Here is a 26707-nt window from a genome sequence, read left to right as displayed (position 1 = left end):
TGGGAGCATTACAATTTCATCCATACAATGCCTCGAAAGGACTCATCCTCAATGACTCCTGATAACCATTGTTATATGCGAACTCAACCAATGGAATATACTCCTCCCATTTCCTCTGTTGGTGCATCACGTACATCTCAACATATCCTCCAAGATCCTGTTAACCCTCTTTTTGTATGTGGATGATAAGCTGTACTGAAGGCCAACTCTTTACACAAATCTGTAAATAGCTCCTTCCAGAACTTGGAAGTGAACTTTGCATCCCTGTCCGATACTATCTTCTTTAAAACACCATGTAATCTCACTATCTCTACAATGAAAACCTATGCCATCTCATTGGATGAATATGTAGTCTTCACTTGGAATGAAGTGAGCTATCTTGCTCAACTTGTCGACCACGACCATAATAGAATCATGTTGTCTCACTATCCTCGGAAGACCTGTAATGAAATCCATGAAAATTACCTCCCATTTCCATTCCGGAATCACAATAGGTTGTAGTAAACCACCCAGATGCTCACATGATGCCTTTACCTGCTAACAATCTAAACATCTAGCCATGAACTTTGCCACTTCCTTCTTCATATTCGGCCAATAGTAGAACTTCTTGACCACCGTCAATGTCTTTTGATATCTCGGGTGACCCGAGTATGGCTTCACGTGAAACTCCCTGAAGATAAGCTTCTTGAGCTCACTGCAATTCATCACATAGATCCTATCCCTGACCAAACCATCTGTCGTGCGACAATAGTCTACATCCTGACCACCTGTACCTGTACCCATACATGTGCTTGTACCTGCACTTATACCTGTACCTGTGCTTTACTGTAAGATGCACATGATCTCCATGTACTTGTCATCTCGCTGTCCTGCCTGCAAGATCATGTCCTATAACTCTGTCCCATAAGAGCTCATAGCTGCTATATGATTTACTTGTCCCTTCCTGCTAAGTGCATTCACAACTTGGTTCTCCTTTCCTTTGATGTATCTGATCTCGAAGTCAAACTCACTAAGGGTGGCCAACTATCTAGCTTACCTAGCGTTTAGATTTGGCTGGTCAAACAAATACCTCAACCCACTGTGGTCGCTCATCAATACAAATCTCCTGCCAAGAAGATAGTGCATCCACATCTTCAATGCATGTATTATTGCTGCTAGCTCAAGCTCATGCATTAGATAGTTCTACTCATGCTCATTCAATTTCTGTGACTCATAGCACACTACCTATCCTTCTTGCATGAGAACTCCATCAAGGCATCTCTTGCAAGCATTTGTACACACTACAAACTCCTTGTTTGGATCTGCAATCTTTAGTACTCAACAACTCCTTAAGCTTCTCACAACTAATTGCATATTCTTTCGTCCATTCGAACTTCTTAACTTCCCTCTACAATGAGGTGATAGGATATGCAATGCATGAGAAGTTCCTGATGAAACTCCTATAGTAACATGCCAATCCCATGAATGATCTCACCTCATCCACATTCGTAGGAACCGCCGACTCCATGATGGCCCTTATCTTTTCTGGATCTACAACTATGGCTTCCTTGGAAATGACTTGTCCCAAGTAATGCACCTTTGTTTGAAAGAAGCTGCACTTGCTAATCTTAGCATACAACTGATGCTCTCTTAGAAATCCCAACACAGCTGCTAAATGCTCAACATGTTCTTCCTCATTTTTAGAATATACCAATATGTCATCAATGGATACAATAACAAACTTGTCCATATAAGGATGTAATACGTTATTCATCAAACACATAAATGTAGTTGGAGCATTAGCCAAACCGAATGGAACTACAACAAAATCATAATTCCCATACCTAGTCCTGAACGCAGTCTTGAAGGTATCCTCTTCCTTGATGCATACTTGATGGTATCCTGATCTCAAGTAAATCTTAGAGAACACTGTTGCTCCCTTAAACTGATCAAACAAATCATCAATCCTCGGCAATTAGTACATGTTCTTATCATTACCTTGTTCAACTGCCTATAATCAATGCACGATCTGAGAGTACCATATTACTTCTTTACGAACAACAATGGTGCACCCCAGGGTGATACACTTGGTCTAGTGTATCCCTTGTCAAGCATCTCCTTTAATTGCAATTTCAACTCTACTAGCTCCAGAGTGCTCATCCTGTAAGTTGCCTTTGATACTGGTGCTGTACCTGGCACTAACTCAATAAAGAAATCCATTTCCCTATGAGGAGGTAACTCTAGAATCTCTATAGGAAACACATTTTGATACTGCTGCAAACATGATACCTCTTGAATATTTCTGCATCCTCAATATCTTTTCCCTTGTCACTAGATACATGTACTGCAAACATCACACAACCTTTTCTTCAACTACGCTTAGCTTGCATAACAGTGACCATCCTCACTGATATAGGCTTATTGTTCCCCTGCAAATTTATGTTTTCCCCACTATCATCCACACACTCAATGGCCTTATCGAAGCAATCCACTTTGGTCATCTGAAGGTAAAGAAATCCATACCCAAAAGCATACTATACGATCCCAATGGTAGTACATTCAAATGTGCTATTGTAGGCATACCATTTAACTCAAATGCAAAAGCTCTTACCCAATGGTGAACTCTCTTCTTTGCACCTGTAGCCAATTGTACCAACCAAGATTCTGCATGCACTTCTTTTCTCAAACCACACTTATCCACTAGGTCAGGATTAATATAACTATATTTAGATCCAGGATCAATCAAAATACAAACAATTTGATCACAAAGCTTACTGAAAATCTCAATGATAGATGCTAGATGATCCACCTACCTGCTGTCGACAACTGCCTAGATCTGAGGAATGTTATGACCAACATCACCAACTGTACGCGCCTCCTGAGCACTGTTTGGTCAATTTAGTGTGTCCTAAATTGCTATATAAATTGTCAATCTGGGAGTCGTAAACTGCTGAAGTGAAGTGCACTATATATGCAAGATAACCGATTTCTTACTTCTTTGTCGTTTTTGATTTTTGGTTTGTTTTTGGGTTTATCTTTTATTGATTCCTAATGTGAGATGGAAATTCTAAAAGTCAAGTATGGATATAAGTTTTCAAGGCAATGGTGACCTCTAAAATAATTTCCAAACTTCAAAGTCTTCAAAAAGGTTTTCAAACTTGCAATGGTGAAATCAATTACTAAGAGAAAATAAAAATGTACCTAAATTCTAATTAAACCAAACAGTGAGCTAGTGACTATGAAACCCAGTATCCTTGCTGCTGTATAAAAAGAAAACTGAACTCAAAGCAATTCAAAAACTGTAAGCAAAGTAAACTAAATCATATTACATCAACTCATATTCTGACCCCTCACCATTCGACTCGCTCTGGCTATAGGAGGTAATCATAAACAAATTGAGTAATCTGATATCTAAATTGCATAAAATGAAACTAAGATCAAACTACGCATTCATACTTCAATCCCTCACCATTCGACTCGCTCTGGCTATAGGAGGTAACCGAAAATGACATGAGTAATCTAATCACTAACTTGCAGAAAAATAAACTAATATCAAACTACGCATTCATACTCCAATCCCTCACCATTCGACTCGCTCTGGCTATAGGAGGTAACTGAAAATGACATGAGTAGTTTAATATCTATCTTGCAGAAAAGTAAATGAACAAAACGAAACTGAAAGAAATAAACAGTGTTGGAATTAGAACTAAGAAAATAAATCAGCAGAAGGACAAGATAATTTCATGTCATTAGTCATTGAAAAGCTATGTGCAATTGCCCGGGTTGTCTATTAGAACCTGAAAGAAAAACACTGATCAGTTAACAATGATTAGAAAGCATAAAAGAAACTATGGATAGCAATCAACATGAATACCATAAGCAGTGTAATATATACAAGCAAACGATTATGGCATCAGGAAAGTAAAGGAAGAAAGCATGAAACTATACAGTAATTACAGAACCTTGGTGTACAGGGGCCCTCTGCAACCTTGGCCAATCAGCAATCAACCACGAATTGAACTTAAAAACACTGTCTTCTCATGTATTAAAATGCAGTCATAATATAAGGATAGAGTCACGGCACAGTAGGCTCGTAAACAGTCAAAATTACAAACACAAAGCTAACTAATATGCATATGATAACGCGTTATTTATAACTAAGGATGATACAACTACTTCCTAAAATCTGCGCTGATAAACAGACACGTGAATAACCACGTCCGGAAATCTAGCAATATGGTAGCCGTGAAAATTAAATCCAAGGAAGGTGGCTGTTAGATTTGGTTCATGGAGCAGTCCACAGGTGTTAGCATGCCTCCTGAGATTGAGGAATTTGCCATGCAAGTCTTCACGTGGTGAAAAACAGAGTTCTGCCACCGTAAAACTCTTAGGTTGACCACCGCTTTGACTGTCTTTGACCGTGGCCTTTTGTGAGGGATTCGGCTGAACCAAGGGGACACGTTCCATGTCCACATCATTTGCAGCTTGCCCATGTGGCCGGATTCTCCAGTAGACACCTGTAACATAGACTTCAACAAAAAGGTTGCGGAAAGTTGAGCTGGCTGCGGAAAGTGACAAGATTCCGCAGCTGACTGAGCAAAAATCTAGATCAAACAGTAGTCACAAGACATAGTTAGGAAACCATTTTATATGCTCTTTTTAAACTAATATGCAATGATTTGATAGCTTGGAGGTTCAGGTAACTGGAAAAAAAGGCTAAAAAGGTGTATAGGGAAGATGCAAGTTTGGGACTCAACAAGCACTATAGATATGGGTTCCACCACCCTGATACTGTGAACAATCCCTCTTACGATGATCCTTGCCACATATCCAACACTGCAATGGTTCCCTACCACCGCCTCTAACCTGTTGCTCTCCATATATCTTCTTAGTTGTATTAAACTTTTTGTAAGGGACTACATTTTCTTTCTCACTTGCATCTTGAGGTCTTCCTCACTTTAGTGGTCATTTTCCTTTAGCCTTCTCATTTCCTTTCAAGTCATGTTTAGGCTCAACTTTGCGCTTCGACTGCTCATAACAATGTTTCAACTTTCGGATGGCCTCCCCCAACAATCTAGGCTCATCGAACTCAATCTGATCTCTGTATGGTACTGGCAGTCCACTGATGAAGCTTTGAACCTTGCCTTCTCCTCCTTGAGGTAAGGCACATATATCAAGGAAAGCAAGGTAACACAAGAGGAAGTTTGGAAAACTATGAGTAAGGACATAAATTAGCTATGGATTATAGGTAACAATGTGCATGTGATGTTTAGCATGCTGATTTTGGATGCATGGTATATGCATTTGATTCTTTGGTTATGTGTTGTCATTGGCATGGGGATTTTCCTGGATTGATGGTGGTTTCAACCTTGCCTTTCCATTTCCTGGATAGCCATGGTGTAGTGGGTTTTTCCATTTTTTCTTTTCTTTTTCTTGGTGCTCATGGTCCCGTTGGATGTGGGTTGTAAAAAACTCCGCGGAAGCCCTTGAACAACTTGGGTTGAGGTACTAGTTCATGAAATCGTAGGTTGGGATAAACGCTCTAGAGACCTTGGTAGGTTGAGCCATGGTTGGAACAAATGCTCTAGAGCCCTGGAAGGATATGGGTTGAGTTACTAGTTCCTGGAGTCTTGGACAACTTGGGTAGAGACCAATATAGTTGGTGTTAGTGATTTCCAGATCGTATAAGTGGAATCACTGTGATTGAGGGTTGAGGTGGTTTGGCCTCTGGAAACCCTGGTTGGTTTTGTCTTAGTTTATTCCATAAGATCCCACATTCATGCTTGGAATATGGCATGGGGGTGATTGGCTAAAAGAGAGATTTGGTTCAGCCCAATCTATGATCATGTGCTACGTGGAAGTCCCTGACCTGGTTGACATTTTCATATGTTAATAAGAGTTATTTTACTATTATGATCTATGAGTATTTGTAGTGATTATGTTGGTGATTTTATGGTTGATTTCCATGGTTTCTATGTTGGTTATATGATGTATTATATCCATGGATCGTGTCATGTTTTGATAAGTTATTGATTGGTTAATGAATGCATGGACTAACAAGTGCTATTGCAGTTAAAGAGGGCTTAAATACTTCTTGGTGTTTCTTAGATGAAGACTATCAATTTATGAGCAGATATGCATTCATGACCTGTATCTTACATGTTTATCATATGTTTGAAAAAATGTTTGTTATGGATTAGGCATCTTGGGTAAAGTTCTTGCTTGAGTTTTGTTTGTTTGGAATTGTCATCATGTTAATAATGGTTCTGGAAAGTTACAAGAAATTATGGGCAGTGGTCTAGAGGCTACCTTGAAAAGGTGGCACAGATTCTGGAACCGCATGTACAGAATTGGAGGATTTGGGTCATAATCGCATGGAGATAATTCTGTGAGTGCGACTATAGGCTTCCAACCGCATGGATGTTGTATCAAGGGTGAAATTATGGATCTAGGTTAGAAAAAAGGGTTCCAGCTTGCGGATTGATCACATGGGGTGGTTTTCCAACTCTTGAGTGGTCTGTATTCCCTGTGGGATGTCAGTAAGTGTTCATATTGTAGGCCCCACTTCCATAACTAGAATTTGGAGGTCAGATCATGTCATAGTGACACTCGTCTCATGTTTACCCTTGCGAGCTTATGAATTTGGGTAAATGTGGGAGGAGGCGTTACAAGGTGATATCAGAGCGAGGTTGTAGCACTGTACCTCGGGGTAAAAGCAGGTCATCGCACAGGTTTGTATGTTTGACATGGGTGTTATGGTGGATGGTTTTTATGTGCATTACAATTATATGCATGTTTTCCATTATATTGTTGTTGTGGTTACATGCATGAGAGATGCTTGTTTATTAGTGCGTTCATATGCATGTGCATCGGTTAGTCATGTGTGTCAGTTAACTTGATGTTATATGCATTGTGGTCATATGCATGATTATTATTGTCATTGTGGTCAAGTTCTTGATATTATTATGTATCATGCTAATCTGGATTGGCCTGTGTAGATGGCTATGGTTATGATATTCATGTATGAGTCGATACACTTGTGATGTTGTGTTGTACTAATATGGACTGAATTATGCAGATGTGATTATTATGCATGCATGTCAGTGGTTTATGAGTTTATCATGCATGTTAGCTAGTTACTATTATGGATATCATGACCATAATTGTGTACGAGTTGATGTGCTTATGAAGTTATATCGTGCTAATCTAGATTGATTGTGCAGACGAGATATCCTCCCTTGAAAGACATTAAGGTATGGTTTTGATTATGTCTCTATTTGGTTTATCTAACATGGTATGTTGCAGGAAAGACTTGTTAGAGCTTAGGAAAAGCAAGCATAGGTTAATGAAACCATTCTTCAGAGCCTATCATATTTGCAAAAGTAGGGACAACTAAGGATCTATCATGGACAAAAGGAAAATACTAATGGGGCATATGGCAGCAGGTCTCGATCATGATATAGGACGGATATTGATGATATAGTCAAGGGTAGTAGACCTTTAGATACACCTGATAGGTGGGCTAACACTCATGGATTTTATTTTAGTTATGGGTTTTAGAGACACCATCATCATTACTGCCAACATCCTTGTAGGAGGAGTGAGAAACAATGTTTTCCATAAGAGTTCTATGAGTTGAAGATGGGTTCCATGACAGATGAGGAGTACACTAGAAAATTCCTAGAGATGTGGAAGTATGTGTCTTGTATTAAGGACGGGAAAGCAACGATCAAAAGGTTCATTAGTGGACTTCTATTATCATTCAAAGTTGGAATCACTTCGGGGTCGAGGAATCTAGATGGAAGATGATTGATTAGATGCAGGCATAATAGCGGGTTTCCAACCATAAATGGATTTATTAAGGAAATTGGAATCTATTAAGATATGATATGCGCAGGTGTTCAGTTGCAAGACACCATGTTGGGTACAATAGGTAAGGAAACTAGTGTATTATTATATTTATTTATGCAATGACAATTATGTGTTTATGGAAATATGATGTAAGGAATTACATGGCAAAGAGACTGCCATGAAATATTGAAGAAGGCTTGGGTTGAGATTTCTGTTGGAAACACTGGGAACCATTGGGGTTGAGTCATGGTGTTTGTTGAGAGTCTTGTGCTTTCAATGTTTTGTGATTTGTTTGTGTTTGACTTGCGGTTTTGATTGTGTTTGGTGCATGTCCATGTCATTTTGTTTGTGGTTGCTTGGATTTTTATGTTTTTTCCTTGTTCTTTCCTTTTATGTATGTTAGTGTCGGTATCTTCATCCCTCCATTGGTGATCAAAATTCTCTTGTTGCATTGCATGTTAGGTGTCTCACTTGATCAACTGCATTCCATTAGGGTCATGGATCATCTGATGGTAGCAGTATATTGCACATTTCCCTCATGTCCTTTACCTACTGGCCCATTTTCATACATCTAGATCATCTACAGTGAATTTTTGTCTTTAAATTTACAAAAGTCATTGTTAGGGTTTTAGGTCTCATTAGGTCTAGGGTTTCGTCAATAAGGTTTGCAAAATGCTCAATAACGGTCAACAGGTGCATGAGGAGGTCAAATAAAGTTCCAACAACAATAATTTCCATAATCACATGCTCAGTGATTGAAAAAACATAGTTTTTTATCTTTTCATGTACAATTTGATGTAATTTCATTTGTTCCATATGTATTAACTTTAGAGGCAGCCCTTGTCACCTTGCCAAGCCTTTGAAACTTCACCGCCTGCAAAGCAAAACAAAAAGTCAAAGTATTCAGTCCATCAAAGGCAAAAATAAAGCAAACTGCCCAAAAACAAAGTTTTAAAAGCAAGTCGAAAGAAAACATTAGAAAAGTGGGTTTTTGTAAATGAAAAATCAAAGTTATATGTATATAAAATATTTTCATGTTTAAAAAGTTCATTTGTGTCTTCAAGAGAAAGATAGCAAGTGTATTGGTCTTCCAAGAGCCAAGAGAGTGAGTTTGTGCCAAAGAAAAGGAGAAAATCAGGGCGTGGCGCATTGGGCTGCGCTCTGCAGTGCAAACTTGTAATGGGCGCGGCGCATTGGGCTGCGCTCTGCAGTGCAAACTTGTAATGGGCGCGGCGCACTCAGAAGGCGCGGCGCACCTTTGAGGTGGCGCGACGCATAGGGGTACAAGGCCCGAAATCACTCCCATCTCTTCCAAATTCACAAATTTGCCAAATCCTCACTTCTTCAAGTAAGTCAACATCCTTCCATGCCCAATGAATGAATTTCTCTTGGTGTTTATGGTGATTTAATGGTGAAAAATTAAAACCCTACCTCCTTGCATTTTTTGTCAAATACAATTGCTTTGGGTTTATGAATTAGATTTCTTGCTGCTAATTCCACTCCTAGTCATTTCTCACTCCCTCACTCCTTCATTCCCTCAATCATTTTCTCCCTCTCTTTACATTCTCATCTACCCATTCCCTCCACCCCATATCCCTAAATTTCTAACCCTAAAGCCCTAATCCCATTATCCCAAAACCCTAATTACTTTTCCCAAAACTCTAAAAATTATCCTCTAAACCCTTCTATTCATCAAACACCTAGCAGCAACATTTCAAAATCCCTCATACGCACTCCCTCCACAGTCCCTCATACGTTCATCTCCTTGGCAGCAAAAAACCTAAACACACCATAAAATCTCTTCATACTCATCTAAGAAAACTCAAACATTGGAAAACATGGAGTCAAAATCTTCCTATGACAGAGATGAGGAGACAGTCAGTGATTCTTCTAGAGAAATGCATGCACCAAGGAGGCCTCACAAGGGTGGAAAACATAACAAGGAGGAGCCTACTTCACTTGTCGAGTTGTTGGCCTGTCCTCTTGCTGTCACATGCTTTCAACACCAATCTTGCTATCAGTTTTGTGAGATTGTGGAAAGAGTCAAGTATCACCTTGAGTTGGCCAGATTGTTTGTGCTCCATCTTCATAATGGCCAAGTTACTTTGGCAGGTGTGACATTCACCTTGACACCTGAGACTATTGCTCAAGCAACCGACATTCCAAATGTAGGTGAGCAATGGTATAAGAGGCAGCTAATAGATAAATATTATTATGGGCCTTACATCAAGGCTGGGTTTCAGAGACATATCAGCAGAGTTTTTCCTTTCAAGTATCTACATGACACATATGCTCCCTTGATGAAACTCATAATTAGATATTTCAGCTGTGAGGGCAGATTTTTTCGTCTATATGCTTATCATATCATATTGTTGATGCGATTTACCAGGCTGAGGATGATGAACCTCCCTTATTTCATTTGCCGAAACACTGAGAAGATGACCACCCTAGTACAAAAGAAAACTCTTCAACAACAGTATAACAACATATATCATCTTGCATTAATCAAAATTGTGGTCTTGCATCAGCATGGTTTACTGAACATCTCATGGGACGATTTCATTGCACATGAGGTCTTTACAAGTCCTCAAGTACCCCCAGCAGCTTTTCATGAGGCGGGAGACCCGTCACATCAGCAGGAGACTCATGAGACAGAAACCACTAGTGTGCCAGTGTTCATCACATATCAAAAGGGCACTAGAATGTTGTTTACAGCAACAAAACGAGTACTATCTCCACCCGGGGTGGAAGGGGTCTCGTTTCCTCCATCAGCAGAGTAGGTACAAGACAAGGGTAAGCAACCCTTGCATGATGAGGGACCTTCAAGAGGTCATGAGACAGATTTCATCCTCATTCAGGATGAGGACTCTGATTTGGGCTCACAAAGCTCAAAGCTTAAAGAGATCATTCAGGAGCAGCAAGATGACATTCAACATTTGTCTCTCAACTTGGATAGAGCCAAGTGGATTATTAATTATTTGGAGCAGAGGAACAAGCAGCTAGAAGATCAACAAACTATCATGGAGCTCCAAAACATAAGGGCAAACCGACAAGCTGCAAAGAGGAGGAAAATCAGATTGACCACACTTGAGCAAGAAATTCAAGCTGATCATGAATCTTGGCTTGAAAGGACAAACATGCCCCTATATAGGATGCTAGAGAAGGCCAACAACGAGAAAAACATGTTGAGGAACATGGCATAACACTACTTGGCAAGAAACATGGTGTGCAAAAAAAGAATCAGGAATTTGATGGCCAAATTGAAGAAAGCCATGAGGAAGAGAGAAGAGACAAATAGTCTCCAGATCTTGGCTGAGGCTTCCTTAACCCAACACAGCACCTAATGAGGAACACTCAGCCCAAATTTCAAGAAATTTGGGAAGATTTTTGCAATTTTGAAATTTTTGGGCTAAAAAACAGATTTTTTTTGCCTAATGCGCTGCGCCACAGGTGCTATGCATTCACTTGGCTAGGAATTTTGCAAAATGGCCTGCATTTTTGAATTTTTCATGGAAAAATATGAATGCCCTCACATAGCCAAGAAATTTTAACAGGTTTTGAGCTTCCAAAAAGGTCAAAAATAACTCAAAAATAACCTTTCTGCCCCTTTTTTGACACATAGGAAGCAGTGTTGGGAGAACTCAATTTTGGATGGGAAAATGGAGACCAAATTCAGAAATTCCACTTTTTTTGGAAAGTAGACAGGTAGAAATTTCCAACAAGTCCACTTAGAGAAAACTTGGTGCATGGTAAGGTCTCCAAAATCAGCTGCAAAAAGGTGCTACGCATTGGGAAATTAGCGCGGCACATTGGAGGAAATTTGCTCATTTTGGCCCAAAAACTCTGTTTTTCGCCTAGTTTCTTCACAGTTTGACTTTTCTCTTTCTAAAAGTCAAACTCATGATGTAATTGAATGTGACTTGATGGATTTTGATGTAATTATGCTAAATTTTCACTCATAGAGGTAGATTCATCATGAAAAAGTAGTTTGCAACTGAATGAATCAGTTTCCTAGGTTTTAGAGGCATGCTGTTCCACTGCATACTTTTCAGTTCTTAGTTTAGATCTTGTTGAAACAGCTCCTAAACTCATGAGTTCAACCCCTAAAGCCTAGAATGAGTTGTTTGATGCCTATATCTAGTAGTTTTTTAGTCATTGAGAAAGGTTGGACTCTTGTGAATGCTTTGATCATTGTTGTACACTCTTTTCAGTAGTTTGGCTAAGGAATTGACCAGGGTTTGCAGTAATTTATGGGATTCTTGTGGCATCTTGATTTGATATTATGTCTCCTTCTGTAATTGCAAGTTTATATGTGTTTTATGTATGCCATTATCTCTCTTTATTTCATCTTAACTAAATCAAACAAGAATAAAGGTAGAATACATTGAAAATTGCAGTGCTCTACCTAGGGTTTGTTTAGTTATCTATGTTTTCAGCTGTTTGAAGAGGATCCCTGAGATTTTCATGCCCTCTCCAACTCCTCACCAGTCTAAAATCTCTCCATCTCACTCAATTTGAAGTACTAAACCATTTGCCTACCTCGCCCCATAGAGATCTCTGCAAAACTGTGTCCATTCCCCGAACCCAAATCTACCTTTCACATTTGAGCCAACAAACCCATCTTAAATTCAATCAAACACCTCTGTACATATACCTAGCCTAAAATCAGTCATTACATTAGTCATCTCAAGCTTCATAGGCCATCTTTTCTAAGACTGACAAGGAGAGAGCCCTCTCTCGACCTGGTAGGGCTAGCTACCATGTTAAGTGTGGTTTGATGTTACCCTAGATCTTGCCTTTCTCAGCCTGAGGTAGATTTAGGCCCTAACAATGTCTTGAGGGTATTTGGAATTGATCGGGGAAAGGCGAAGGCTAATGGAGCTTGGGGAGAGCTGAATGAAACCCAACAGGTAATGTGAGACCCAAATGAAGCCTAATGCATGTATAAGGGCAGCTGAAGGCAAGAATATGACAGCTAGTTGGATTGGTTGGATCTATTGAGGTAAATGGACAGTGGTAGGACAATCATGAGAAAGGTAACTAGGAAAGGTAAGTGAATAGATTTGAGGCGTTAGATGCCTTGGCTCTGTTGGGAACTTTTGTTCTCAATGTTGTGCATGTTGTGCACGAATAAAGGGAATTCTCTTAACCTTTACTTTATGAACACTAGTGTATGTGTGTGTGTATATAAAGACTCCTAGTTTTATAAGGAATCAAGTGGGAAGAGTAGCCTTGGAAGACCTATGAGCTAGTATCATGTGGATATGATTTTGATATGATGTGTTTATAACTATGCCTATTTTTAGGCTATGGTAGGCAACACTAAAGGATACACTTGCAGAATGAAAGCAGTGTGATTTGTGGCATGTTGGGACAAGCATGGATAGTGGAAAGAACCACAGACCTAGGACTTGTGGTGTGGATGCACGCAGTAAGGCATGGAAAAGACAATAGAGGCCAAGTTACCTGGTAGAGATAGTATGGTCTCTAGATGTGCAATACTGTTGTTGTGTACGTGTCATATTGTGTTATGTGTATTGTGTAGTTGTTGTATTGTGATGTGTATTCATTGTATTGTATTATGTGTACGTATATGTGTTGTGTTGTACACCTAATGTAGGTGTATGTGTGGTGTTGTACATCGGGTGTAGGTGTATGTGTTATGTTATACATCGTGTGTGGGTGTATGTGTTGTGTTATACATCATGTGTGGGTGTATGTGTTGTGTTATACACCATGTGTGGGTGTATGTGTTGTGATGTACACTATGTGTATGTGTATGTGTATGTGTTGGGGATTGGTTCTCTAGATCCCTAGAGGTTGTGGGTGAATCCCTATAATATATTGGGTTCCTTGAAGGTTTTGGTTTGAGTTATTAGTGCCTAGAGATTGAGGGTTGGGACAAACACTCTTGAGCCTTGAAACAACTTGGGTTTTGCTAACAGTGTTGGACCTGCCAACATTTAGGGGGTCTCCCCGATATGAAGTCCTAATTAGACCTCACACTATTTGTAGTAGGAGGCCCATCCAGAATACAACCCAGTTGCTGAAATAGTGGGATTTAGTGTTATGCCTTGGTTGCAATAATGCATAGAATGATGTATTTGTGACTTTGGTGAAACAAGTGTATACCTTTGCGAAGGGTCAAGTGCAATGTATGGAAAGTTCTAACATGACGAAGAGAAAGTGAGTGAGCCCCTTAGAAGCCTATAATAGTATGCAACTTGAGAGGAACATACGAGCATAAAGGGCATCATAAGTTAGCTTGCAAAATAGTTCACAAGTTAACCATGATGGAAATATACAACAACACACATTCAACAAGATTCATATTAATGCAAACGAAATAGTTTATAAGCATCAATGTAAATGAAATAACATATATTGCAAATATAACAAGAATAGTCCTACTATATTCACAACATATGCATGAAAATGGGTCGGCTCCAATTTTTTATTTCAATGTAAGTCCCAAGCATACATATACAATTGACGAACCACTAGTCCCAATAGTGGAACATGAGGCCAACACCTACTCCTCCAAAGAAAGATACTCCCTCTATGCTACGAAGAATCCAAGGCTCGAAAACTCCCAAGCTTGTGCTCCTAAGCCAAAAGCCTGACCAAAATCCCTTTACATGACTAATGAGGGTACATTTATAACAAAAGGGGTGACTATTCATCTCCCTTTGTGACTCTTTTACTTCCCTCAAGAATGTTCGACTTCCTTCAATCATGACCTTTGAAATTCATTTCAAAATGAATCTTCACATTCCATCATTGAGACTTGGAATTTCACTTACAATTAATTACAAAAAATATTACAATATCGCTCATACCCATGTAAGGCAAAATCGAGTAGAGTCAACAAGACAACCTTGTAAGACAAAGCAAGTTAAGCTTGATTTTGGGGAAGCTCTAGATCAACCATCTCAACTTGTATCTCCTCGGTCACATAGAGGTGCCAAGGCTTGTACTGTGCGATGACTTCCCCAAACCGTGCAATGGGATCAGGATGGAACCAAAATCTAGCCTCCATTACATCTAGTTACACTGATTTGGAACGGATTTGAATTTCCTTCTTCAGTAAGAGAAACATGGTGTTGATTTGGACAGGGCCACCAATGTACTTCTGCATATTGTTCTTGTTCACCTCCAAACCTTCCTTAGTGGCGATCTTCCTGAGTTGGTCCAAGTATTCTTCAACCTCCTGTCTAACTTTATTCCTGCGCTTGGCTTTGGTGGGTGAGCCAACAAGGGATCTTATGTGATTTCACCATGAAATTTACGCTATTGTATAATCATTCATATGAGGCCTGCATGTTTTCGATGAATGAGGCGAGTTGTTTGTTACTCTGGATGATCATCCAAACTTGTGCTTTCTCCAACTCTACATGTTGCCTTATTTTCTTTTCCAATTCAGATGGTGCCCCTTTGTGTTGCATTAACCACTCATGCATTGCAACAATTTTGTATGGACAACCTTAAGGGCCTTAGCATTATCCTTTCACTTCTGTTGCATACCGTGTAAGCGGACAACTACTTTATGCACGGTGAAAAGCTCCTCATAAAGGCTCTGCATGGTTTCTCCCAATGTTGATACTTCACCAAGTATGGATGCCTTAAATTCTTCTGGATATACCTATGCAAAAGCTGCTTTCTGGACCTCTGCTTGGAGCTGCTCAATTTGTTTCCTTGCATCGTGCAAGTTCTTTTCCATCTACCTATTATTGACCATGAGATACTTTGTGTTTGACTTGGTAACACCTGCGAAGGCCAAGTTGGATGTAACAATGCCTCTGTATTTTTCTTGGTATCCGTTACAATCGCCCTCTCTAATGAATGCAGGAGATGTAAGATCGTCTGTAAAATTTTTCTTTCTTGCTTGTAAAATCTTCTTCTGAAGCTTATCGTAAGTTAGATTGTATGTATCCATGACTAGACCATCATCAAGAGGAACAATTTCCTCTTATTCACTTGGAGATTGCTCTACTATCGGAGGAGGGGGAGACTGAATGGTGAACTGCTGAGTGTTCGACATAAGATCAACATCTTGGTTTAATGGCTCTGTTTCCACCTTCATGTCTTGAATCACAATCATTTCTTCATTTTCTTGAGCAAGTTCCTTCTCTTTCATTTTTTCTCTCTCCTCTTGTAGTAATCGGTTATGCTCTTATTCTTTGACTTGTTTATGTGTTGCCTCTTCTTCTTCTATTATCCACCTTTCTTCTTCCAATAGTTTATGCTCTTGTTATTCCCTCTCCTTCGTCTCTCCTTCTCGCTTCCTCTGTCTCCTCCTCTTTTCTGCTGCTATGGTCGTTTTCAGGATGATTTGGATTTTCTTTCATCTTGCACCTCTGCTCTTCCACTAGACTATGTGCAACTTTCCTCTTGCCCTTTTTGCGCACTGGGTTGTGCCTTTTAGCTAGTTCTGCCTCTAGAATGACCTTTTCTAAGGAGTAACCTGTGATGTTCCTACGAAGCTGACTGGTTTTCAGGACTTGGAGGCATTGTAACAATTCTTGATCTCTTCCTCCCCAGGTTGTAAAATGTCTCGCTTGGCCATTGGAAATGAATCCTCACACATTGTTCTTTGCAAACATTCCTAGGATCGTATGGATTGAAGTCCAAACGACCGAATGTGAATTTCTCTATCTCCTTGCCTTTAGTGTTTGCAACCTTCAAATTCTTGATCTCGTACAATCCAATTTGCAAAGGAAGAACGGGCCAAGGTGCCTTCTTCTTCCTGTGCAAAACTCCTAATAACCTTGTGGAGAGATGATAAGCAACTTCTTGCATGACCAACTTGTCGGTGGCATACCTCAACAGAAGATGTAGAGAATTTTTACCTCCAAACAGTCTGAGGAGAGTGACATCCTATGAGGCAAACCAATTTGCTACCTTCGACACTGCTTCCATTTCCCCATAGGACATGCAAGGTGGCTCTTCCTAAAAGATTAACTTGTACAATGGAATGAGGAAGTGATCAGTCAACTTTTCCATTACTCCTTTTTAACTGCACTTCAAAAGCAGCTTGTAATATATGTGCACGATAGGTTCTTTCGGTGGCCAGGTCCAACTCATACCAGGAAAAGAGTTCTAAGCACATATTGCATCTAGTAGGTAGGCCAACATGTAGAACCTGGCTTGCTCACCCTTGGGAGGGTTTCTAGCATTGTTTAAATGGGTCCTAAATGATTGAGCGGCCAAATTCGATTAGTTGAATGGTTTTCCTTCATTCACAACTTGATTAAGTAAGAATGCCCAACCTTTTGGAAAGGTCTTAGTACTGCTTTGGCCATATATCTGACAACATAATATTATCAAGTACTGATAAGCCTTCCTAAGATATTTGGTCTTGTAAGTGTTGCTGGGTGTTTGGCGGAATTTGGAAGGCTCTTTCACCCAAATTTTGATGATATCCTTTGTGCTCAAGTAGCTGGTGACCACATAGAAGTGGGAATCCATGTAAGATTCTGGCAGCGACAAATGATACATACTCTAAAAATCATGTGCCATAAAATATGCAAGCCTTTGTCCACTAGCACTATTGAGAGTCATGGTCTTGTTATCTATATGGGACAATATCCAACTAACAATGTTTGCACATGGAAAAATTGGGTACTTGCATGAAATCTTGTGTAATCCTGACCTTTGGACATTGATTTACACCTGTCAGGTTTCGAGATCTGCTTTGAAGCTTTTTTTTGAGAATACCTCGTTCACATTTTTCCATGCAATGTTTGATTCTTTATCTATGAACAATTGAGTGTCGGAGAAAAATGGAAAATTCACTGGAGTACTCTCAACTGCCTCCCCGGTGCTGCTCTATGTAGTGTCCATTGAGATAGATGTCTTGGGAGCCATAATGACAATAATTGATTAAGAGAAGTGCTAAAAAATTGCAGTACCTATGGGAGAAAAATGTACTCATGGCAAACATAAATTAGCTCAAGCAAGCTGACTCACAAAGCAAGATGAAGGTAGAAACCACAAGACTGAGAGGGAAAATTGCACAATTCTTGGAATGAGGGAAGAGACTGGCCTCATGAACTGCACATTGTGCAGTTTCAGCAGTCAAGGGAGAAACTTAAGGTTGGAGGCTACGCAATGCGCAGTCTCATCCTGGGAAGAATAAGGGAGAGACTACGCATTGTGCAGTATCAATGGCCAAGGATGAGGATTGGGACCTGGAACTATGCAATGTGTAGTTGGGCAAGCTAGGGACTACGCATTGCGCAGTCTCTAAGGCCAAGCACGAGGCTTGAGCCTTGGAGTTGCGCAATGCCCAGTTGATAATGGCAACTGCTGGTCAAGTAAAATGCAAATTTGCTTGGGAAGAGGATGGGAAAGTGGCAACTATGAGTGATGGTGCAAGAAAGAGTGCAAATCTAACGAAGGGAAATATATATTAGTGAAGATCAAGTGAATAATATCAACATGCAAAAGAAAAAACAACATGCATAGGGAGTCGCTAAAACAACGACCACTAATGGGTAAAATCAAGACGCTGATTTGACATGCGTAAAAAGCGAACGACAAATCGAACCAACACTTGTACAAGCTAATATAAGATAAAATGCTAGCAACTATGAAGAGAAACAAGTAAAACAATACCCACAAAAGCGAAACAACAAAAAGGGACAAGAAAAAATAAGAAGACAAAAAGTGACAAAAGCAAAACTCACTCGAAAAAGCGCTGAAAACTCAACCGAAGGTTCCTCGATCTCCTTGGGAAGATAGAGGTTCAAGATCGAGTGTGCAAATGAGCTCTATGGGCATCTATTATATAGATCTAGGCTGGTTAGGGTTTTTGATGCACATGCCTAAAATCAAGGAAAAAGTGCCACTTATCTGAAAGTCATAATTAAGAGCTTTGTGGACTGAACCAGACATCAATTGGGAAATTCCTATTTTTTAGGGATGCCAACTTTGCTTTTTCAGGAAACTACTTTTTTACACTCGCAAAGGAGATTGCGCAATTCCGAAGATCAAGGGGTTGGGAAATTCCTTTCCTCAGTGAATTGCACAATTTTTGAAGGGAAGGACAAATTTGCACAATTTCTAAGCTCAAGGTCAGGCTACCCTCCAGGATTGCACAATTTTTGAGCTCAAGGTTGGAATGCTTCAAATTGCACAATTCAGATTCTGAAGGCTGGCCTGCCCTCCAATATTGCACAATTTCTGAAGGGAAGATTGGTAAAGCTGCAAAGTCAAGGCAAGAGATGGCTTGTGTTTGAAAAGGTTCCAGTTGGGATCAAAGAAAGACATCACAAGCACTAAATGAAAGATAAGTCTTTAAGATAGCATGAATACTTGACGACAGTGAATGATGAGCTCCTGTGGATAGTAGGAAGGCTCCAAAATCTAAGCATGGGAAAAATTTTGGAGGGTGGTTGTAGCAGATACAACAGGTTCCCTGTAGGTTTTGGGTTGAGTTATTAGTCCTTGGAGCTTGTGGGTTGGGACAAATTCTCTAGAGCCCTAGACAAATTGGGTTGAGACCAACCTTAAGTTGCTGATATTGAGGGCAGAGGCAGTATAGTCTCTGGATGCCCTTGATGCTAGTAGTAAAGAGAAGAGAAGGCACTGGGTAATTGGTGGGTTTAGCAACCAATTCAGTGTTTGTACGCGATCAAAGAGAAGAGAAGGCATTGGGTGCTTTTCGGATTTGGCAACCGATTTAGCATGTGTAAAGAAAGAACAAGAACAAAGGTAGAAGCAAAGAACCATTTGAAAGATAAGTATCAGTATTTTATTTTAATTTTTAACTATGCGCATGATCTATGATTCTGAGTTGTGATGGTTGAGTTTTGAGCTAACCTAATGTGATATGTTTATACATGATGATTTAATCAAAGAGCTAGTTTGACTTGTTGTGACAGGAAGTAAATAGAATTGTAGGTGTACGTTATTGACGGACTACTGGTGAGGTATGATTTGAATTTATTTGAATTCCTTTTGAAGTCTAATGGAAATTATGTGTTTGGTATAAGAAATCAGGGAAATGCTCGATTTGGGTGGTTGAAACTGGCTGCCAAAGAATTAGCAACAACATTAAAATGAATTGGAACATGAACCAATATATTGGTAAATCACTTTAGGAGTAGGGCCATTGTGGGGCATTAGTACGCAATAGTGTCCATTGATTTCCATGAGCATGTTATGATTGGTATGATGGTTTTGAGGCAGGGGTATGCTTTGTTTGTTGGACCCTCTGATGTGAGGAAACCTTGCGAAGGGATGGATTGCTTGAGGGACTGGAAAGTAGAGAAGGGGATGTCGGGGAACCTAGAAGGTGAGTGACTACATGAAGGGGGTGACCATCTTGGCTAAGGGATTAAGAAGCAGAGAAGGGAAGGGCATGGAATTTTTTTTTTTGGTCATTAGCATCACCATATGGAATCAAAGGCACAGTGGGAGTGTGCCCTGGAACAATGAGTTGATAATTTTTCACTAAGAGAAAAAGTAGTGTAAGGATTGTAGCGTTGGACATTGGATGCAGACTTCGATTCTAACAGTGGATTCTAGACTTCCTGGGAAGGAGGTGAATCATGGTACTACTTTTGAGGGTGGAGGTGTGAGCCTCTGGATTCCCTTGTTGCTGATGCAAGCATCATATCCTTTTATTTATTGGTTAAAGAAAATTTGCATATTATGTATTGTATATTATTGAAAATATTGTATTGAGTTGTGTTTATAAATCTCCATAGATAGTATGATTACTTTTTGTTGAAGAAAATGTGCATGAGTATATGTGTTTGTCATTATTGCACCGAGTTGGGTTATAAAGCTCCATAAGTAGTATGGTGGTCGTGTTTTCAACAGTTGATATGTTGCAAATACTGTAACAAGTTGTATTAGAAAGCTCCATAGGCAATATGTTTTGTTTTTAGCAGTTTGTTGGTTATATGTGTCATAGAACACCAAGGATGATGTTCCCCCAAGGTGGAGAGGTTTGTAACAAACCCTGGTTGATTTTCCACGTAAAAATAAAATAAGACCAAGGTCATGGGGCACCTATTCCAGGCTGAATGGTGGGTAAAACATCATAGTGGGCATCACTTGCGGTTTATTAAGGGCTATGGAAATTGGAAAAGGCAAAGAGGAAATAAATGGCATTGAATTATGAAAATAAAGGAAAATAGGAGAAAAGGAAGGTGAAGAGATACATATTTGCATGCAAGTGAAATTAGAGGAAAAATGAACGAAAATGAAGAAAATAGAGGCATCAATGATAAAAAGGCACTTGAGAATCAATTGACAACTTTCTTTTATTCCTTGATCTGGATCAACTAAGGAGAAGAAACAAGCACTTGGACAAGCAAGGAAAGCAAGCTAGCGCAAGAGGAAGCCTGAACAACTGCAAGTAAGGACATAAATTAGCTATGGATTGCAAGTAACAATGTGTATAAGAGATTTAGCTTGCTGATTTTGGATGCATGGTATATGCATGTAATTCTTTGGTTACATGTTTTCATTGGCATGGGGATTTTCCTTGATTGATAATGGTTTCAACCTTGCATTTCCATTTCCTAAATAACCATGGTTTTGTGGGTTTTTCCACTTGTTTTTCTGATTGGCGCTCAGGTTCCTAAAGGATATGGGTTGGAACAAACGCTCTAGAAGCCCTGGAAAGCCTTGGGTTGAGCTACTAGTTCCTACAATCATAGTAGAGACAAACGCTTTGGAGACCTTGGTGGGTTGAGTTACTAGTCCCTGGGCCGCGGTTGGAACAAATTCCCTAGAGCCTTGGAAGGTTGTGGGTTGAGTTATTAGTTCTTGGAGCCCTGGATAGCTTGGGTAAAGACCGATTTGGTTGATGTTAGTGATTTTTGGACCGTAGAGGTGGAATCAATATGATTGAGGGTTGAGGTGGTTTAGCCTTTGGAAGTGGTGATTGGTTTTGTCTTGGTTTATTCCATGAGATCCCACATTCATGCTTGGAATATGGCGCGAGGGTGATTGGATGAAAGAGAGATTTGGTTTAGACCAATCTATGGTCGGGTGGTATGTGGAAGCCCCTAACTTGGTTAGGATTTTCATATGTTAATAAGAGCTATTTTCCTATTGTGATCTATGAGCATTTGTAGTGATTATTTTGGTGATTTTATTGCTAATTTTCCATGGTTTCTATGTTGGTTATTTGTTGGTTATATGATGTATTCTATCTATGGCTCTTGTCGTGTTTTGATAATTTATTGATTGGTTAATGAATGCATGGACTAACAAGTGTTATTGCAACTAGCTAGAGAGGGATTATAGCCTTCTTGGTGATTCTCGGATGAAGACTATCAATTTATGATCAAATATACATCCATGACCTGTAGATTACATGTTTGACGAAATGTATGTTATGGATTAGGCATATTTGGTTCAAGTTCTTGCTTAAGTTTTGTTTGTTTGGTATCGTCATCATGTTAATTGTGATTATGGAAATCTACAGGAAATTATGGGTAGTAGTATGGAGGCTAGCCTGAAAAGGTGGCACAAATCCCATAACCGCATGCATAGAACCAAAGGATTTGGGTCATAACCACATGGAGACAACTCTGTGAGTGCGGTTATAGGCTTCCAACCACATGGATGCAGTGTCAAGGGTGCAGCTATGGAGATAGTTTAGAGAAAATGGTTCTAGCTCAGGGATTGATCACCTAGGGTGGTTATCTAGCTCATGAGTGATTTGTAGCTCCTGTGGGATGTCATTAAGTGTTCAGCTTCTATGCCCAATTTCCATAACAAGAACTTGGAGGTCAGGTCATGTCATAGTGACACTCCTCTCATGTTTACCCTGGCGAGCTTGTGAACTGGGGTAAATGTGGGAGGAGGTGTTACAGAGGCTCAAATGTTAGAAATCATAGATCCATTTAATACAATATCTCTGGTTGACTAAATCTGTAAGAGGCTTGTGCTATTATCCATGAAGAGGAATTCGACCTCTCCTTATTGAAGCAAACCTTTTTGTGATAGAGATACCTTCTTACTAATGACTGAGTACCCATAGGACAAATACATTTCTACGATTGTTATACACCTTGCTATTGTGAGATAACATATGTTATGCCATACATCTTGAAATATGGCTCGACATCTTGATAGTGCAGGACTGATATTGATTTTGCAACAACAACGTCTTGCTTTTGAGCTTATAAAACATTAGGCTCAAAAATGTCTTTCCTTTGACAACATTTTAAACTATAGATTATATGTTTCTCTTCTAATAGATCTTGATAATTTCTTAATGAGTTTCTCAAACTTGCGATTCAACCTTACCATCATTAAACTAGAGATGAAATTTCTGATTCAAAAACCTATTAAAGCCTTACATTTATATGCTGAAGTCAAGAATGAGTCTACAACATTTAATACACGATCCAAGGAAAACTAGGCATCAAACCTTGGACATAACAACCTTCTTTTTGTTATTACATCTCTTGAACTAATACACTGGCATGATCCTTAAGACAAAGATATTTTCCAAAAGTGACATAAGCTCAGACCCTTTTGATGAACTTGATATTGAAGTGTCTCAATTCTATGACAATTATTTTTCTCTCAAATGCTTGCACAAAGGTTATCTTGCATTTGAAAACTTCCTGAGAAAAACTCTTGACCTGAGAAACTGAGACATTAAACTTCATCAAAAACTTCACATTTCTAGGGGAGGCAAGAGCAGGAGGGGTAATTTATCGCCCCGATGAAGAAATTGAGGCAAAACACTTGCTCTTTCGTAAGGTTTGAGGATTTCTTTAGCAAGGGGAATTTACCAACTAGTTGTAATGGGAGACTCATTGATGATAATCCAAAAATTCCATCGAGATAAAGAATCCCCTGAGAAAGACCATTCTCCTCCTCTAGACTCTTGAACTAGGAGACAAATCCAAAAAAATGAATACATAACCTTCTTTCATATCAAAAGAGGGAACAACCAAAATGTTGAGGAGCAAGGAAATCAAGGGGATTGTTTGGAACAAGGGGTGTTTCTCTAGGATCAAGGTGATCCTTCTTTCTATTATAACCAATGAAATTTTAATGGAGTATTTTGGAGGGTGCAATAAGTTATATGTCCAATCAGTGTAATTGCGCCCCAAGGCCTGCCATGCTATTAATTAAAAAGGTTAATGTGATGATAATCATTCCACTTGAAAGTTGGCTCTCAGAATTGGTTGAGTGCTTCTCCAGGTGGATGAAGGATAAAGAATTTGTCATGCCCAAGGAAAAAAATGTGTCATCCCGCATGCAGTTTCAATATTGGTTATAAATTCCTTTCGGTCGATATCCCTGCTTGGACTTTGCAGAGTAAATGTGAAGAGTTGGAGTGTAGGGTAAATGATCTGTTGCAGAATGAAAAATAAGGTTCAAGAGCATTCAGTGCAATTCGATGGCTACTAGTAAGGCAATTGGAGACACTCCTGGTTATAAATGGAGAATGTTAAGGCTGGAGTTGCTTAGGATTAAGGTGATGCTCTTCTCATTCAATTCCATGATTTGTCCACATCTTGAAGACAATGGAAATTTTGAGACGGTCCAGAATGCGGTCTTGCTGGAGGATGGATCAGTCAAATATGATAAGTATGAGGAGTAGGTTGTGATTGAAGCGTGCTCCCATTTCTCTTTAATTATGTGACAGTTGGAGGAGATGTGAAAAGGTATGGAGAGACTTCAGTGGATGATGGAGAATTTGGTTACAAAGGTGGAAAATCTGGATTCAAAGGTTGATGGAATTGAGGTGGTAGTAGAATCAACTATTGTTGGCATCATTAAAGAGGTCCATGGACTACAGAACACTCATGTGCAAGTTGAAGAACAACAAAGAAATCCTATGAATTAGATAGATATAAAAGAGATAATGTAGATGTTGGATGAATAAGATAATGCAATGGATGAAAGTGGTACTCCAGGAATGTAGAGTTTTGTCAAAATCTTCCTTTTTGTTTAACGTTTTGTAAATATGCAGTGTTTTGTGGTGTATTTTGGAGAGTTTACAAGATTAATGTTGTTAGAAGTATAACTGGTCATAAGCAGGAAAGGAGATGTATGTTTTTTGAAAAACTTCAGATTTCAGTAAATGATGAATAACCTATGTATGTAAGGTACTGTCCCGTTTACCTGATTAATCAATATAAGCTAACCATTCCTTAAAAAAAAAACTTCAAATTTATGAAGCAAATGACCAAAAGCTTATTCGATATAACTTCGTTTCTCGGACTTCTAAACCATCTGAGATGATTTTGGTTAGAGGTACTGAGGTTCGATCCACTGAGACAAGAATTAGAGCCTTGATCTCATATATTTTTGGCCAATTCTCTGGGTTAGGAATAGGTTTTGAAAGTGATACTCAAGATAATCTTTAGTTTGTTTGAAAAATATAAGATTTTTTAGGCTCTTGTCTTGAGGTCTTTTTCTGTCACAAAATCCTGAGACTAATTTTTATTCGGTCCTACTTTATTAGGTTTTTGATCCTCCTTATAATGCAAGCTACAAATATTTATCCTTTTTCCTAGCCATCTCAAAGCTACTTTAATTTTTTCATGGGGCCTTTTAGGGCATAAAGATTTGGAAGAATTTCTAACCAGAGGCAAAAACAAACCCTAAGTTAGCTGCTCTTCCACCCATAACTCTGATACCATGTTGATTTTTTTAAGAAGTCTTGTATACTGATAATTATCTCTGACGATTATGATATTTTTCATTATTACTCATTAGTTCTATCATTCAATAATTACATAGAAGACATTAACCATATAGTAAACAGGCAGGCAACTACACAAAGAACATAATTTTTTGACCTAGGAAAACCCACAAACCCCTCCAACCTTTTCCTTAGATAATCAATACAAACCCATCCAACCTTTTCCTTAGATAATCAATGGAACAAGATATACATCAAAGTCGACTAACTAGCCAGATGACCAACCACCAAAGACCAAGTTGACCCTCCATAATTTTGTCCACAAGGATCTCTGCAACAAGGTCAAGAAGACGTCTTCCAAGTCTACTTTAGATCTTGCACTATGCTACAGAGATCAACCTTTAACCACAAAGATATAGCCTCTGACTTGTGCACTACTTCACAGAGTATTAGCCTCAGATGTGTCTAAGAAAAAGTCACATTGTTCCACAAAGTGTATTAGCCTTAGAGCTGTAGTGTTCCACAGAGATACATTAACCTCAAATCCACACTGAATCACAAGAGCTATAGGCCTCATACTTGCACAAGACTGCAGAAGATATGGGCCTTAGACTTGCAAACATAAACACATAAATGTAGCCTCTAGTCAATGAGTTGTTCCATAGAAGGTATGCCTCTTAAATGTGAGTTATCTTGCCTCATATCAACGAGCCTCAAATCATATTTGAAATTATGTCTTTGAGAAAGCAAATAATCTCTATTTATAGTTGTTTGTCTATGAAAAGGGTCACGTCTCTTGGGCAGGTTGATTTGATCCTCGGAGGGTCAACTTGGTCTTTGTGAAGGCAAAAAAATACAAATTTTTATTTTTATTTTTCCTGATCTTAATGAGCCTTATAATTTTTTTTGTTTTGAATACAAAATAGATCCTTTTCTTGCAAGCATGAAGAACATGCTTCATACTATTTTCTTTTGTAACTATTACAATGTACAAGTGATACATTATGAAGACCGGCCATAACTACAAATATTTAACATGGGAATGGGTACATAGAGTTAAATTAGAAACATTAATCAATGATAATTTATTCTCATTAAGAAAAGAGGGTTGTGCATAAAATTAAATAATAATAATTTAAAATTAGAGAAATTTAATTTCATAAGAGAAATTCCACGTGACAACAATATAATACAAAAATATCCATTTAAGATTTCAACTTGAGGAAATCTAATGAGTAGTTGGGG

The sequence above is a fragment of the Pinus tabuliformis genome, chromosome 8 (assembly GCF_031772625.1).
Source record: "Pinus tabuliformis cultivar Carrire ecotype Pingquan chromosome 8, CPIR1, whole genome shotgun sequence".
NCBI lineage: Eukaryota > Viridiplantae > Streptophyta > Pinopsida > Pinales > Pinaceae > Pinus > Pinus tabuliformis.
Note: the sequence above shows the minus strand (reverse complement) of the source record.